Raw genomic sequence first — 15,899 nt, forward strand, 5'->3', positions numbered from 1 at the left:
ATCTGGGCGTGGTGGCGGGCGCCTGTAGTCCCAGCTACTGGGGAGACTGAGGTAGGAGAATGGCGTGAACTCAGGAGGCAGAGCTTGCAGTGAGCAGAGATAGGGCCACTGCACTCCAACCTGGGCAATAGAGTGAGACTCTGTGGCAAAAAAAAAAAAAGTCATCTAAGGTGCAGTATGTACTGAAATAATGAACCTGGGACAACCCCATATTCCATTGATATTCTTTTTTTTTTTCCTAGTTACACAACTGCTGGGACAATAGTGTAACAATGTCAAAGAAAATTTGTCTGGGAGGTAGGAAGATTGGTGATAGGAAAAGTACTATTACTATGGACATGCTCTAGATTTGGGAGTCAAATATTTGAGTATGGTTCCTGGATCCCTAGTAAGGAGGCCATGAGTAACTTGCTTACCTTGACCAATCTATTTTCTCCTTTTCTAAAATGGTAATTCTGTTTGCTCTGCTTAACTCACAGCTCTTGTAAGGATCACATGATAAATGCTCAGTTGCTTTCATACTGTAATACAGGCACAAAGCTGGGGTAATTAAATTTTAGACCACAAGTGTGGACTAACCATTGTGAGTACAATATAGTGTCAGAGCTGGGCAAACAATTTAAATAAGGGAAACTGAACTTTGTTCTCCCCATCCCACCCCTGCTTTTTTTTTTTTTTTTTTTTTCCATTTGCTTGGTAACTCTTCCGCCATCCCTTTATTTTGAGCCTATGCCTCAGCCTCCTGAGTAGCTGGGATAACAGGCGCCCGCCACCACGCCTGGCTAATTTTTTTTTTTTTTTTTTATTTCTTGTATTGCTTTAGATGGGCAAGATTGAGATTTTTGGTGTGGGAGAAATTTTTCTGGTGTCCCTCAAATTTAATTACATAGGTAAAGGTGGGATTGATCCTTGTTACTCAAAGTAAGACTTGACAACAGAATCAGCATTACCTGGGAGCTACTAGAAATGCAGCGTCTCAGGTTCCACTCCAGATGACTGGGTCAAAATCTGCATTTTAAGAAAATCTCCACATTTATTGTATGCAAATTTTCCTAAGCAGAGAAGTTGATAGATTTCTAAAACTACCCTGATCATTCCAAAAGACTCTTTAGGAAGTTACAGCTTCAATCACAGCAGCTGCTAGATGTTTTAGCACCACCTGGGAGAATGGGGGATTGGGTGGGGGAGAGGGGCTATACTAAAAAAGAAAAAAAAAAAGCTATGCTGCTTTCTGTTCCCAAGGAACCATTTTAGAGGTGAAAGGTTCATATTCCATTATCAGTCCCCTGAGCCCACCAGTGTTCAAAAATGTTTTTTTCCCAAGACTTTTATGGCACTTAAGTCAGACTGCTCATATTGGAATAACAGACCAGAAATGACTGACAGTTATAGTGTCTGGGATTAGGGAGAAAAATATTTAGTGAGAGGAACTGGGAGTTTATCAGGAGATATGAATGATTTCATCTCCAGGATTCTGGTTTCTAGTCACCTTTGCTCTCTGAGGGAAGTGAATAAGGACTGCCTTACTCTGCCTGTTCCCAGTTCCAGGAAATGTACATTCTCAAGAGATCAGGTGGTTTTATAAAACATATTCTTTTTCTCTTGTAGACGGGAATTGAGAGCAAGGGAGGCTTAAATCCTCGATAAAGATCATGTGCGTGTTTGAAAATTGGACGTAGTTCTTCGGACACCCAAACCTTTTACGTGTAATTGCAAATTAGCTCTCACTTCCAGTCACGGCAAGGTTTAGGATTAAATGATATTGAACTAGCTTTCCCCTTAGAGCACTGCTTTTCTTTGCAGGATGGTAAAGCTAATTTTTAATTATACCTCCTCTACAGTTTTAATAATTATGACTTTTCTTCTTTTTCCTCTTTTCTTTTTCCCTCCTGCCTGGAGTCCTGGGTGAAATTTAAGAGTGTGTGTGTGTGTGTGTGTGTGTGTGTGTGTGTGTGTGTGTGTGTTTGATGCTATCTGATTCCTTTGAGTATTGACTACACATCTGGACTGTGCTACTGAACAAAGTTGAGAGTGTTGGATGATATGCGATAAATGCCCATACCTGAGGCTGGGTCAATTATAAAGAAAAGAGGCTTAATTGGCTCACGGTTCTGCGGACCGTACAAGCTGGCCTCTGCTTGGCTTTTGCGGAGGCCTCTGGAAGTTTTTACTCATGGCAGAAGGGAAGCAGGAGCAGGTGTGTCGCATGGCGAGAAAGGGAGCAAAGTGAACACGGGGGGTGCCACACAGTCATAAACAACCAGATTTTGGGAGAACAAGCTTACTAATATGATAACAGCACCAAGTCATTCATGAGAAACCTACTCCCATGATTTCATCACCTCTAATCAGGCCCTACCTCCAACACTGGGGATTACAATTCAACATGAGATTTAGAGGGGTAATGTGTCCCAACTTTGTCAAGGCCTATAATGGAAATAGACTTGTACTCACCCAGCTAACACTTTATCCTAGTAGACATGCCTTTGAGTGCATAGCTTGAAAGGTTGAAACAAACTAAATTGAGGGTTGTTTATATTAAATAAAGCTGTTTTCCCCCAATTTTAGCTAAACCTCTTTTTATATAAAGAAAAAGAATTTTTTTCCAATAAGATAACCAATCAAAGCAGGAAATCATTTTGTTACAATTGTTGTACAAAGCAGCCCTGCGCAAGGCTATTGCGAATGTTAAGACCTTTCTTGGGGGTCTCCGATAACTGATTCTCTCTAGAGAATTCTTCCTATTCTTGGCTGTAGATTGTTGCTAAAAAGAATTAGTTCCATTTTCTCCAGAGTGCTCTAAGTTATAGCTATTTATCTTTTAAGGAAGCTCCTAAGTATCCACAGGTGTTCAGCCCCCTAAAATTTCAATTTATCTTCAGCACAGTCAGCTTGTCAGTGTTTACTATAAGGCTTTAACCACGTGGTAATTCCTCCCTTAAAGAAGTCTGCTGTATATAATGTTAAGGCGATGTTGTCATGGCTGTTATGCTGTGTCTCAAGCCAAATGCGTTTCTCAGCATTCCGAGGTTATGTGAATACACAGAAATAATTATTTTCAGATGTTGACATTGCACTTAGTGATTTAGTAATATGAGAAAATATGGTTCAAAAGTTATTCATTTAAAAAGCAATGCAAAATATAGTAGAGGCAAATTTGGTATGCATTCAGGCACATACTGTAAAGCAGAAATGTTGGAGTGATTTAGCTTTCTGTTATAATATCTTTGTCACACAGGATATGGACTTACTGTGGTGTGAGTTAGCATGTTTCCTCTGACACAACTAAAGTTCAAAGATGTGCCTTGCTTCTAGTCCAATAATGACTTTCAATCACTGAGCCAGACCCATGATTCTTGGATTCGCTTGTCACTTAAGATGTTGTCTTTTTTCGTTTTTTTGTTTTTGTTTTTTTTGTGAGATGGAGTCTTGCTTTGTCTCCCAGGCTGAAGTGCGGTGGCACAATATTGGCTCACTGCAACCTCCACTTCTCAGGTTCAAGCGATTCTCCTGTTTCAGCCTCCCGAGTGGCTGGGACTATAGCACGCCTTGCTAATGTTTTTGTATTTTTAGTAGAGATGGGGTTTCACCATGTTGACCAGGCTGGTCTCAAACTCCTGATCTCAAGTGATCTGCCTGCCTCAGCCTGTCAAAGTGCTGGGATTACAGTTGTGAGTCGCTGTGCCTGACCAATATGTTCCATCCTTAAGTCAGTTTTGAATGTTAAAAAAATGAAATCTTTAGCTTCAAAATATAATTTTTCTGTAATAATCCAGAAAATAACAATAGGACTTTTAAAAAGGGCTCTTCTTAGCTTTGCAAGAAAAGGGATAAAAGCAGAAAGATTCACTTTTTGAAGAGACCAAGACTCAGTTGCAAAGGTACTCTAAATTTGTTGCAAAGGTACTCTAAATTTACTTTTTCCTAACATTGGTTTATGACATTCAGTATGAATTTTGTCTGTTTATATCCACATATCACGTAGTCAACATAGAAAAGTCAAAAACCTGAATGAAGTTTTATTATACTCATTGATTCTTTATCTTCATGAAAAGGGAAATTATTATTTCTTGATAGTCTTTAAATTTCTACAGTAGCATTTGAGGAAAATGAAATAAACTCCATTTGATGTATGACCTATTGCACTTAAAAATATTCAGATCACTGGTTATTGCTGACTGCTTATAAGGCAAAATGTTTTGATTTTAATGTATTGTTCATGCTGTGAGCAAAATGAGTGTCTGCTAAGTTTTTATTTTAAAATGCCTATTTCTGTCTTTACCTTGCAGCCTTGCAATGGGTTTGCACAATGTTTGCAAAGTACAAGTTTATTATATTGTTTGTCTGCTTCTTATTATAACTTTAAAAAGAAAATGGGACACCCTCCTCTCGCCCCACCCTAGAGACAGATTTTCCATGACAGAATAGTTCTAAACATCAGGATATTGCATAAGTCAGTCTGGAAAAAATAGGAACAGACAGCTAACACTATCTAGTAGAGCTTTGCTTTTGTGACCACATTTTTTGGTTAAATAACGCTACATAAATGATAATTTCCCTGCATATTTTGATATCAATATCTAAGTTGATATCAACTTTCAAAATCCATAATTGTTCTGTGTACATTCTTTGATTGTTTTTATTTGGGTACTGTATAAAAATGATGACAATTTACAAGTCATTGTATGGTGTAAGATCCAAGGAAATCTGATTAAGCTCTGAGTCTAATGAGTGTGAGAGAAACCTGTGCAAGGGACGTTTCAAAGAGTTAACAGTGTGGTGAGGTGGGAAAAAGTGATGGTGTGTAGGACATTGCCCTGCTGCAGGTTTTACAAGGAGTAGTTAGGATTTGATTTTTGGCCCCCAAAAGACTTAAACTTTAACGTAATTATAAGGAAAAAGAAATTGGTGGCATGGCTCCGTGATCCTGTGGGTTGCTTGCGACTGAGTGTAGTGAAAAGTTTGTGAAGTAGACGTTAATATTCAAAGCCTGTTTGAGAAAAGTTGAAATCAGAGTGGTAAGCAAAATTATTCTCCAAGTCCCTTTTAATTTTATTTGCTCACTTAAGCCAAAAGAACTGGGATAGGCTGTATCTTTTTCACGTTACAATGATCAAACTACAAGGGCCAAGTGCAACTCTATTCATATTTCTTTTCAAGTACAAATCTATTTCTCAATAAGTCACATCACTTATGTAACACTTCTTGAGTACTTGTTTACTACAGCCTGGACAAAGGGTATCAAGGAACAGTAGGTTTACTTGGTGGTGGAGTCTGGAGAAAAATAAAACTATTTTGTTAGCAGCCAGTTGTTTACAAGGACCCTTATCTACTTTGTGACATCTTTATGCCTGTGGAATGAAGAATGTGATCTAACTCACTGTGGAAGCTTAGCTTTCTTCCCTTTCTGCTCCTGGAGCTAGAGGTTTTCCATCAGGAATGGATATATTCTTTTGAGATTCCTTATCAAGATGCCATGCCATTTTAGAATGACTTCACCTATCTCACCTTTGATTATTTATAAGTAAAAGGAGGGAGGAAAGTACCCGTTTTGTGAAATTGTTTCTGACACATGCATAAAACATTATATATCATACAAATAAATTATAATGAAATTATATGCTAGGATTGGATCTAATTCCTTGAATTATTCAACAGTGAAGCTGAGTAAGTTCAAGGCACTGCCACAAAGTACTGTTGGGAGTATAGTGGATACATAAGAAGACATACTAGTTAAAGGAAAAATAGAACATAATTGAGAAAAATAAATTCTGCAAATAATATATAATTAAGTACCATGAAGCAATTAGAAACTGTTATAGTTCAGACTTGAAAGAGATTATTTCCTGAGGCAAAGGGAGCATTCATGGAGTAGAGCAGTCATCGAGTAGGATCCTTCATGGAGCAGATAATCATTGTGTGGGTTCTGAAGGGTGAGTGGAATTTGAACAGGGACAGACCGGAGAAAGACATAGTGAAAGGCAACATCATTAGGAGCAGAAGAGTAAAAAACAAACATGGTATTGAAGAAGAATAGTGCAATTATGTCATGGGTCATAAACTGTATTAGACTGACAAGTTAATTCTCACTAAGAGCCAGGTACTTTGCCAAAATAAGCATTTTACATAAATTATTTCACCTTCATGATAAACCTAAGAAGTAGAAATGTATGGATAAAGAATTCAGGACATGATACAACTATTATGTGGAAGCAGATGAACTGGAAACCAGGGACTGGAGTCTTGACCACCAATCTCTGTTCCCTGATGTTGGTATTTGGTAACAGAGGGAAGGAGGGATATCTCATTCTGTAAGCTGTGGTCACTCACGGGACGTTTTTGAGCAGAGTGAGTAATGTGTTCCTCCCAATTACTCTGTCTCTTCTCATCCATCCTTCTCTTTAACCCTGCCTTTAAACTACCGAGACAAACCATTTGGAATTACAGGTCTGATCGTGTGGTACATGTGCTTACAATCCTACAGGGCTCTCAGGGCCCATAGTATGCATTTCTTGTTCTTTCCATGATGTACAAGGCCCTGCCAATCTCTATAGCTTCATTTGTAACTACTTTCCTTTCTCTGAAATCTCCTTGCTGTCTTCCTCTGCTTTTCCTGAGGTTAGTGCCTCCTCCTGGATGACCCTTTTGCATTTCTGGGTCCGTCTATTCTGCTCTGCTTTTGTCATTTATTGTGAAATATTGAACTGCTTATTAACCCTCTTTTTCATAAAAATTTGAAAATCTGTTTCCAGATATGCGGTTCTACACCAAAATGGAATTCAATCATTGACACTACCTATTCCATATTAAAATGGCTTTTACAATTATCTAATGTAATTTTTCCCCCAAATTTCCAGTGTGTGACCCGTAACCGTGACCTGTTTTGTCTATTAGTTAGGATAGGCTAAGCTATCTTGCAGTAACAACCACCACAAATATTGTAATGGCTTACAACAAAAAAGATTTCCCTCTTGTTTGTGTAGATTGAAAGGAAGACTCTGCTTATCATAGTTACCTCTGAAGGAAGCTCCACTTGACATGTGCTTTCACGATCACTTAGGAGAGGGAGAGAACGTGGTAGTCACATGCTGGTTCTTAGCACTTCTGGCTGGTAGTGATGCATTCCACTTGTGCATACATTTCACTGACCCCGCATGGCCTCACCAAATGTCAAGGAGACAGGGAAGCACAGTCCTACCACGTGGCTGAAAGTGGGAGACACATGGAAATAGTTAACAGCACTGCAGTGTGTTAAAGATCTGAAATTGTAAGACAATTCTTTAGAAAATTTATGTTCAATAGTACTTGGTAAAAGTGTCAAGTCAAATGTTGCAGTTTGGAAGTGAAAACTGAAAAAATCCTAAAGATGTGAGATTGTATCTTTTAAAATCATCATCTCAGTTGAAAACACTGAATATTGAAGCATATGCTTAGACTTAACGCAATAAATGCGAGCATTTCATGGCCGTGGCACAAAAATGTGTTAAAACTATATCGTCCATCCACTGATAGTATTGAAGAACAAAGCAGTGTCACAGAAAATAGGTTGCATTATTCTTAGAAATATATCATGCTTTGAGGAATCCTTTTTTTTAAGGGAGGTCATGATCATCTTTCATAAATAATTTATCAGTCAATGGTAGTGAACAGAGTTTGAATGAGTCAAAATTCTACAATGAAATGTTCCTGTATAAGTGTAAAATATATAAATGTATATATCAATATACATATACAAATGTAAATATATAAATGTATATATTTAGTATGTATTTGCCCCTAGTTTAATTTGTCAGCACTAACTGCTGGTTTTTATTTCTTTTTGCAAGAAATTATATAGAAATTGATTTGAGGGAGATCTAATATAAATGTTAAGTGAGAGGAAATCTTACCCTGTCCTATCTATGGATATTGATAAACTGTACCACTGTATTACTAACTCCTAACTTGGATATAGGAGCTTGACTATCTGCATAGATACGTAAGGGGATATGGGTGACAGGAGGAATTACAAATGTACTTATTTAACAATTAATGCTGACATAAGCTATTTAGGTAATACTTCATTTTTTTTTAGAATGAATGATGACTGTCAGTGTGACTTACGATACAGACATAAAATTAGGAAATCAAAAGAAATATGTTTCCTTCAAAAAATTTTACTAGTCATTTTTTTGACTAGCATTTTAAAAATTGCATAAGACTATTTTCATTTGCTGTGTGTACATTAAATATGTCTGTGTAGGTCCCTTTGCTTTCTTTTGCCCCACAGTGATTACATTGAAAATTATAAACAGAGACATTAGCATAAGTTATGGATTAAATATGGAAATCATAAAAAACCCTAATTCCATGAAAATGAAATTTCTTTTTGAAAAGAGAAATAGGTATTATTTTACTTATTTTCATTTAGCAAATTTTCTTATGGAACATCATTACTCTGCCTCTCAGAAAATTTGCCAAATTGTTTAAAACTCCCTCCGAATATTTGTACTTCAGTAACCTATTGAAAGCACAACTGATTTTGTTTGTGCTAGGTTTATCTCCATTTGAAGGCAGACTCCTTCGGTGAGCTCCCCCATGGCAATATGAGAGAAGGAAAAGAAGGAGGGAGGACCTTGCAGGACTGGTTTATGTAGCAAAAAGTTAAGAGACGAGAGAGCTCTACAATTATTGAGCACAGGAAAAACGATTTCCTATTCATAGTAGTGTGGCACATGTAGAGGAGTCTTTAAAGATGATACAGCATGCCGTTCCTTTCCCCTCCATTGTGTAATCAACCAGCCAATATTTATCAAGTACCTGTTAGTTTCACTTACCGAGTACATGTAGCTGAGTTTTCTTTTCTTTTCTGCTTTCTTTATCCCTGCTCTCCAGCTCCTGACCTGTCCATCATGAATATCAGTTTTCCCCGTGCATTAAACCTTTAAACCTGTCTTCCATCTAATAAGACTTCACACTGCTCACTTTTCCTTTCTGACACTGAATACACATAAACAAAGGGCAATGCCTCTTAAACCCAAAAACCCATTCAAAAACCAAAACCAAACCAAATAAAATGAATTGCTTGTGTAAATTTGTATCATCCATTTACATTTTGAGAAGCATAGTCAATCAGATAAACTTACTGTTTTAATTCTAAATTCATTGAGTTTCTGTTAGTCTCTATGTTTCCTATATGTAGCAGCTGGGTTAAGAATATAATTGTCTTGACAACAACTGATTGACATTTACAAGCTCAAAAGTTACCTTGGCAGCTTTTGAAATTAAAGAAATAAAAGTGTTAATTCTCTCTGATCTGAAGAAGCCAAGACTCAGTGTCAGCCCTTTATGGGTCAGGCTGTGGAAGGAGTGCATAGGATGAAATACCAGTGCATGCCTGGTGCATGAAAACTAAATGGGATTTCAGCAGATGAAGGGAAAGGGTGAGGAATCAAGTCTTAAATTGTCTGCCGCAGACATGGTAAGAAGACTTGGACAGTAATAGAAACAGGAAGTGTTTGCTGTGAAGCCTGAGTGTATTCAAAGTAAATCAGTTTGTGTTCCATTAAGGGATCCCAGCTCTAGGTTGGAGCCTATGTGGGATCAGTACATTTTGCACTAGGAAATACCTAATGTCAAGCCTTAGAAAACACCTCATACTGTGGCCAGCTGTCATCAAACCCATCGCCACTGCTAGTAAAATAACTCCACAGCAAGTGAAATTGGCAGTAATCGCACAAATAAACGGGTTGCAAAAGAGCAAAATGGGTACGTTTCAGAACATCATTTCTGTTAGGCTCCATGTTATACTGCTTACATTAGAAACAAATGGAAGTTGAGAGGTAAAGCCTGGCATTAAATTTTCTAGTGATGCAGGAATAACTGTTAGCAGCTGGGCCTGGGTGCTTTTCCCCTGCTTTGTCCTGGAAAGATTTCACATCTTAAGGGAAATAAATGAACTACACACCTTGAGAATTTTTTTTTTTTGTATCATATTGTACAAATCTGAGTAAATCTCATTTTCCTCCTTTTTGGAGTTAAGTAACATAAGTAACTGTAAGGATTTTCCAAATACTTTCTTAACCCTGAAAAACTTTCCCTCGGGACTTATAGTATATCCAAATGACTATCGATTATAGCTAAATGTAAATACACATGCACATATGAGGTGAAGCTGTATTAAAATGTGGGTGGCAGTGTCTTTAACTCCGATTTGGGATGCTTTATGCAGTCATGGGAAATATCAGGGGATCAACTTGAAATTCTTTAAAAGTCAACAGAATTTTGGAACGATCAAGGAACACGGGAATATGGCCTCACGTTTTCTTCCTCACTGACGACATAAATGCCGCCCTCACTGTGGTGTTTATTGTTTCTTCCAGATAGTCTTTGCATACTCAGTCCTTGGAATATAGAGCCATTGCCCTGTACTCATTTTTTCCTTCCTGGAGGTATAAATAGACTGATGACGCCCTATGCTCTCTGCAGTCCGTGCATCATTCATACCGTACATCTCCTTTCTAGGTCACAAAGCTTTTAAAAAAATCAGCAGTGGTAGCAGCATGTGAGAAGATGAGCATATGACTGACTCCTTCCTTTCACCTCAGAGCCGTGCCTTTGATAGCGTCCAGACAGCAGTGCATGGAAACATGACGTTTGGGTGGTTCAAGAATATCAGAGGGAAAAATAGCCATTCTTACCAAATAACTTAAAAATAGCATAGTCTGAGCATTTTTCCCTTTGCCCTTTCTCCCTCAACGTGCCTGAAATGAAGCCCTTCCCATCCAAAGCAAAACTAGGAATTTGTGTTTTGTGAGAATTTGAAGAGCCTGCCTCTCTTACTACAACTGCTTTCTTCCTTCCAAATGTATAAGCTCAAGTCGTGAGAAAATGTCATCTGTCTCGTTCTGCTTTCCTCTCTAGTAAAATAAAAATGGCCGTGCTTTCAGACAGTCATGTATTATTGAGTGCCTACTGAGTGAGGAATCGTGTGTTGACTGTTTTCAGATGGGGTGAGGGAAAACATTATTTTTTCTGCTTTCCTCCAGCTTCATTATGTGTTATAGTTCATGGTATCTAAGCTAACAATTGGCAAGAATTAGAGGTAATCTGACATTCGAGGAAGGTCGGGAACAAGCATGGTGAGTAGTGGGGACAGTGTTCTTGTTACCACTAGAGTTTGTGTCCTGGATGCCAGGTACACATCATCTTACTCTCTTCTTCGTTTGTCAGTACTTTTTAGGGACCATTAGTTCTCTGCCTACTATGTGCCAGACTCTACCCTAAGCATTTAGAATTCCAGTTAAGAAGAGGTAGATCTTCTATTCATTTAAAATTTCATTCTACTAACTAATAATGTATTTGGAGGAATAAATGCTGTGAAGAAAAGCAGACTGAGTGTTATCTGTAGGTAGTTATGGGGGATGTGTGCTATTTTATATAGGTTGATCAGGGAGACACAAACTGGTAAGGGGCGATTGCGTAGTTCTCTGAAAGAAGCAAGGAAATGAGAACCATGTGGATGGCTGAGGGAAATGCAGTCCAAGCAGAAGAAACAGTAAGCGTAAATCTCACAGGTGAGGGCGCGTCAGTGGAGCAAGGGCAAGAGTGTTACGATAAGAGGTCATGAAGGCAGCAGTGAGGACACCCTGGAAGCCTGTGCCGGACATATGGAGGAGTGTGGATTTTATTCTGATAAAGGCATTGCAGAGGAGTGGCATCATTTCACTTGCTCTTGAGAAGAAAACTGGAACACAGATTGTAGATGGGCAAAGGAGGCAGCATGAGACAAGCCTCTCTCTTGCAAGCCATCCAGGTGAGAGATAACAGTGGCTTGGAGATGACAGTGAAGGTGGTAGGAGGATATTCTAAAAGTAGAGCCAGTTGAATTTGCTAATTCTGATATTGTAAAATATGTATTTGGTCTTCATCCCTGTTTTCTGTCATACAGCTCCTAAAACCCTTGACAAGAATATCCTTTGTATGCTAATAAGACGACTAATGGCTGGAAGCCCCTTTGTAACTTCTGGATGGGGGCTGCTCACCAGAAAGACCAAGGCATGATCAGGGGTTAGGACTTTCAGCCCCATCTCAGCCTCTGCGGGGCTGAAGGTTGCGTTGATTACCAATGGCCAGTGATGCAATCAGTCATACCTGTAGATTGAAGCCTCTATGTAAATCCTAAAGGACAGGGTTCAGAGAACTTCTGGATAGCTGAACATGTGGAGGTTCCTAGAAGGTGGCATATCCACCCAGGGAGGACATGGGAGCTCTGCACCCCTTCTCCTATACCTCACCCTATGCAACTCTCCAACTGGCTGTTCATTCATATGCTTTGTAATTTTTTAAATAATAAATGGGTAAATATATATGAAATGTTTCTCTGAATTCTGTGAGCTGCTCTGGAAAAGTAATCAAACCCAAAGAGGTGGGTTATAGGATCTCTGATTTATAGCTGGTTGGTCGAAGTACAAGTCACAACCTGGGATTTGGAATTGGCATCTGAAGAGGGGGGCAGTCATGAGGGACTGAGGGGTGATGCTATGTCCAGGTGGATAGTGTTAGGATTGAATCGAATTAGAGGATGCTCAGCTGCTGTCTGTTGAAGAATCTGGTGTCAGAAGTGTTGAGTGATGTGTGAGAGCAGGAGAAACACTGGTTTTCCCTACATTCTCTTACACTGATGGGTTTGTATTCGGAGAGACTGGAAGGATGGATCTGTCATTTACTGAGATGGGAAGTCACAGCGAGGAACCTGTTAACCATATATTAAAACTCCATTAGGAATATTAAGGCTGTCCATTCTAGGAAACTGATGATCATCCTTACAAAGTAGACAGTGAATTCCATTCACACAAAAACATGGGATAAAATTTGTGAAGACGTGGTGACTCATGCCTGTAATCCTAGCACTTTGGGAGGCTGAGGCAGGTGGATCACCTGGGGTCAGGAGTTTGAGACCAGCCTGGGCAACATGGTGAAACCCTGTCTCCACTAAAAATACCAGGAGTAGTGGTGGACGCCTGTTATCCCAGCTACTCAGGAGGCTGAGACAGGAGAATCACTTGAACCTGGGAGGCAGAGGTTGCAGTGAGCCAAGATTGTGCCAATGCACTACAGTCCAGGCAACAAGAACAAACCTCTGCCTTGGGCGGGCGGCGGGGGCAAGGGGTGGATTAGTGAAGAGGACAATATTGTAACCTACAAAAATTCTGAGGTAGGTCTGTTACTTTTGTTAACAGACTTTTCTGAATAAAGTACTCCAAAGTAACTTGGAGTTAAGACATTTTAGTATTATGCCTTGGTTTTCAAAACATGAATAGTTGCCTTCTCTTTTCATGAATTTGGATATGAATGCAGGCACTTACCTACATAATTTCTAATATTGATGATACTGGTATTTCTTAAATTCACTAAAAGATTTTATTTGTAAAGGATAATCTGCATTTCATTATTTAAGGTTTTTATTTAAAAAGTTTTTTTTTTTTTTTTTTTTTGAGGTGGAGTCTTGCTGTATTGCCCTGGCAGGTGTCAAACTTTTGGGCTCAAGCAATCCCCATTCCCTAGCTTCCTGAGTAGTTGGGATTGCCACATTACATTTTGAAAGAAGACAGTTTACAGATGTCTGTTTCCATGCATTATAAAAGAAGTCCTGTTACAAAAGATTCAGTTAATCTCTTTAAATGGAATTTATTTTGGTTTCCTACTTCCTCCATTAAAGTGCATTAATCCTTCTTAACATATGTGTTTATCACCTGCTGGATTGCTAAGTATGTAAAAACTACTTTGTAAAAGCAATGCTGTAGCCAAAAAAATGTGTTGCACAGCAGCCAATGTGATTTAGCCATTTCAACATTGTATTTTATTAACACGATAGTCCAGACCTAAATAGTGAAAAGATTTCCCTCTCAAATTGTCCCCTAGAAAGAGAAGATTGGAATATAGAGGAATCACTTCTTCTCCTAGTGATTCTGCCTTTTGATGAAGTAATAATCTGCGTTATTCCAGTTCTTTTAAATGTTAGACAAATCTTAATTCATTTTAATAGTTGCTTAAGAAAATAAAATCTCATGAGGCAAAATACAGCAAAATATTTCAACACTACATTTTTGTTTTTCCAACCAGAGTTTGTTTCATTTACAGACATTGCCATTTATTTTTTATTTTTAGTTATTTTTTAGAACATCTTAAATTTTTAATCCTTTATTTACAGGTTGCCTAGAACACTTCTGATTGAGAAAACTGTAGAAAGTTAGTAACTGCCAGCGCGGTAGACAGTGGCACGTGTCAGTTTCCACAGAGTCCTGTTATGTGGGGTGTCTGAATGCACTGCACGGGGTCTCTGCTCACACTTACTAGAACCAATCATGGCAGATTTTAGTCCACCGGTTGCTTTTCCCCATATTTCTCTGTAAACTTCCGCATTCTTACAGAAATTTTTACAGTCCTTAGAGTATTATTCAGCTAGGTCAGCTCGAAGTGGATGCTTAGGCTGGGGGTCATTCACCAGTGTTATGAAGGACTGGATTACTTGGTCAGTTTTAGTTGCTGGCTTCCGGTTTTCAGCACTAATTACTGACAGACAGACCTGCCCCTTTTAGAGGATGTTTGGGTGACAGATCTTTAAGTGTGATCTTCGGTGGTTTGAATGGGTACTCTGCTGTAATGTTGATTTCGATTCTGAAGGCCCCCTTATATGAAGGGTTGTCAGCAACAATAAGCTCTTGCCAAGTCAGTAAATTCGCTCCATCCACCTGAGAGTTATGGAAGTTTTTCATTCCACATTTGCGTATTTCTTCAAGCTCCTTCATCAACCTTCTGCTGGCTGCCATCTTGGATTTGGTGCTGCTCCTTTCCCAGAATGCATCGCAGCCCAACATTGCCATTTATTACGCTTTATTTTGTTGAGCTTGATGCTTTGCATTAGTTTGTTTACTTATTCAATAATTATGTATTGAGTGCTTACTAGAGTTGTCTAGTTTCCCAAAATTGTGAGGTTTATGCTAAACACTGGGGACACAGCAGTGAATGAGACCTAGTCCCTGTCATCCAGGGGCCAATAGGTCACAGATGTGAATTAGCCCTTTCCCCTGACTTTTGGGATTCTAATTTCAAAGAGGTTGTAAAGGAGACAGTGCCATATTCTTGAACCTTATAGCCAATTAGGTAAAAATAAATTTTCACATGTTTCTATTGAGCCCACTGGACACCAATATACTTTAATAATTGTATTTAAAATAGAAAACTCCTTCAGTTTGAAGCTGTTTTTTATTTGAGAAAAGTGAAAAACAGATTCGTGGAATATTATAAAAGATGAACAAGTTTGATGCCTGAAATAGACAATGCTCCTTTACATGTTATTTTAACATTTGAGAGAATACTATCCAAATGCAGAATTGGCTAAAGGTGTTAGAAGGAGTCGTTCAAGTTGTCTTAAACCAAGAGTCACCTAGAATTTGGCTGCACCCTGGTATATCAAATATGCTGTATGAGAATGTGCTTATATTTTGATGAGTAATGTGTTTTTATAACAAATTAAGATGCATGTCAGAATGTTGAGCTTGTCAGGTCTCAGTAGGGATTCAAAGAATAGCGTAAGAGCAAATGGGCGCCAAACTAAAATTGAGTTTACTTGAATACACAAGAACTCTTCCTTCTGACTTAGTCTGAGAACTTGTTGAAGGCAAGAAACAGTTTCTAACTTCAGCTGAATCACAGTGTGAAGGTGAACAAGTGAAAAAGATCAGTTACCTGCAGAAAGTTGCTTGCAGTCAGTTTTACAAAGCTCACTGTTTAAATCTAGTAGTTACCTTTTAATCCCTTCAGATATGTCAGCAAAAATTCTAGTATTTGGAAATATGCCTTGATCACTTACAAAAGGCTGTGGAAGACGGAAGTCATAGTAAAGTGTCAGGTATTTA

At 38.6% G+C, this 15,899-nt stretch overlaps 1 protein-coding gene and 1 pseudogene across 1 annotated transcript in view; one reads left to right on the forward strand and one right to left on the reverse strand.

Moving 5' to 3' along the window:
* PDE3A (phosphodiesterase 3A, cGMP-inhibited) overlaps positions 1–15,899 on the forward strand; it is a 311,702-nt gene that overhangs the window by 63,793 nt on the left and 232,010 nt on the right. The gene's annotated exons all lie outside the window — the stretch shown is intronic.
* On the reverse strand, positions 14,356–14,810 carry LOC105520914 (annotated as a pseudogene).

The sequence above is a fragment of the Colobus angolensis genome, unplaced genomic scaffold (genome assembly GCF_000951035.1).
Source record: "Colobus angolensis palliatus isolate OR3802 unplaced genomic scaffold, Cang.pa_1.0 Scaffold11, whole genome shotgun sequence".
NCBI lineage: Eukaryota > Metazoa > Chordata > Mammalia > Primates > Cercopithecidae > Colobus > Colobus angolensis.